We start from the raw sequence: 2,294 nt of genomic DNA on the forward strand, positions 1-2,294 counted from the left end.
GGTACCTAAGAATTTACCTAAATACAATTACGAGTCAAATGTCATATATGAGACTTCTTTGCGATGAATACTCGAATAATATCAATATCATCAAATGACTTAAATATCTCCCGCTCGGTGTAATCAAAATAAAACAGTGCTATATACCAATTTAATAATAAAATACCAATGTATGAATAACCTAAAAAAAAAATTCTCATCAAATCAAAACATATATTATTAAAATTTGAATTAAAAAATATTTAAAACCATTACATTAGTTTTAAGAAAATGAAGTTACTGATAATATTTGTTTCTAAATTATAGTACATAACATTACATTATTTTAAATTTAATTATTTTAATTATGTAATTATTTATTTATAGGAAATAATTAGGTTGAAAAGGCCATTGGTATTAAAACAAATCTTGCAGAATTGATGTGTTGTTACGTTGTTGCATTTATATGTTATGTGAAAACACTATGTACATAGTTTTATGTGGAGCCTGGACATAGGCCCATGCTGGCCGTATGGTGGATTCGCTCTTGGTTAATACTATAACATAATTATAGGCTTATAAGTAATTGAAATTATTTTTTAACTTTAAATATTAAGGTTTTTTTTTAAGTTTTGAAGGAGAGTGAGAGAAAGGCTTTGAAAATCAAGAGAATAATCGAGTGAAAAAAAATGTAGGTGCGAAGAATTAAAAGATTATATTTAAAGACAGATTTGAAGGATTTTGAAAGGATTATACAAATGACTCATATATAATTTATATTTTAAAGTATTTCAAAATTTAAAAATATATCGATGATAAACAGTCTTTTTATCGTTTTATATAAACTGAGATTTTCAATGAAAATTATAAATATTTATATTTATTTTTTTTAAATATCGTTTTTTTGAAGCCTCCTTCCAAACTTTTAAACAAAACTTTAAAATATTTTCATAAAAAAGTAAAATTCCTATGAATATGAGAATGCTTAAATTGAAAGCCGTAAAGATATTTTAATATGAGAGAGAAACACGATTTAAATAAAATTAAGAATAATACAATGTTCTTGAAATCAAAAAGAAAAAAATAAACAAATTATGCTTTGGACATACAATAACTATATTATAGTCATAATTTATTCTTGTAGAGCATTTGTTACTCTCTTGAATAAAATACTAAATACATCATCAAATCGGAGCATAATGAAAGAGAGATGTTACTTTAAGACATGCGCAATGTTTATTGTCACACTTCACTATCTTTGGTGGCTGGCATGCAGGGATGAAACAATCATCATCGTTTTTACATCTACCAATTCCTATATTGAAAAATGATAATAAAAGTTTAGACAATATTTGATAAAACATTACGTAGAAAATAACAGAGAAATTTTTTAACATTAAGAAATGATTACTTCCACGGCGAGATGGCACAAAGAAGAGAGAAGTAAAGATAATTATTGAACAAATAAGTTTGACAATCTCAACCATATTTCTTCTTTGTATTTAAGAAATAGTTTAATCAATTTATATCTATCAAAGATCCAATTGTCCTTATATCAATTAAATATTATTGTCTTTTATATAGTTATAAAGAACCCATCTTAAAATTAAAATGACTATTAAATATTTCTCCAAATATATCAATGTTGTGAATTTGTCCCTCTAACATATTTATAAGTATTTTAGATTAAAAAACAAACAATTTCTTAAATAGTTCAAACCTTTCATGCTACGAAAGATTAAAAAACAAAAGACATCCAATATTAATTGAAAACGTATATATGAATTAATGAAATAGATTGTTGGATTAAATTTAACTTTCAAATAAAGTGCAATTGGGGTTATAAAGTGTATTTTTGGATCAAAGATAATAGTCAGGCACAATTCATTAATTTTGATTAATTCATATGTGGCCCTTATGAATTTAGGACTTTAACTTTGAATTAGTTAAATTAATTGAGAAATTTTAGAGAGAGAAAGTCTTCCTTCTCTCTAACTTGGGAGTTAGGGCAAGGGATCCCTCATGGATATAAACGACGCAGAGCTTTTGGAACGAGATAGGGGTGGAACAAAGTCAGGCGCAGCAGGAGCAATTGGAAGAGAAATGTAAGGTGGGATATTGTTTACGGTGATTTTCGGTAAATAACCGTTAGTCTTCCAAACTATAAAATATACTTTGGTTATTCGCATGATTGACTAGATTGATCCTCGGACATAGTCAAAAAGTTGTCTTTTATGATAACTTGGTTCATATTTGTTGGTTCATTTGGCTTCGAAATATGTTTAAGAAAATAAACAAATGAAATGTAAAAACTA

The 2,294-nt window shown here is 26.2% G+C and overlaps 1 long non-coding RNA gene across 1 annotated transcript; it reads right to left on the bottom strand.

Annotated features, from left to right (window-relative positions):
• Positions 1-995: 995 nt before the first annotated feature.
• Positions 996-1,602, bottom strand: LOC131632329 (uncharacterized). The gene is made up of 2 exons (XR_009292961.1): positions 1,391-1,602; positions 996-1,294 (listed from the first exon to the last, which is right to left on the bottom strand). It is a non-coding gene; the product is annotated as an uncharacterized LOC131632329 (long non-coding RNA).
• Between the last annotated feature and the right edge of the window lie 692 nt (positions 1,603-2,294).

The sequence above is a fragment of the Vicia villosa genome, unplaced genomic scaffold (assembly GCF_029867415.1).
Source record: "Vicia villosa cultivar HV-30 ecotype Madison, WI unplaced genomic scaffold, Vvil1.0 ctg.000927F_1_1, whole genome shotgun sequence".
NCBI lineage: Eukaryota > Viridiplantae > Streptophyta > Magnoliopsida > Fabales > Fabaceae > Vicia > Vicia villosa.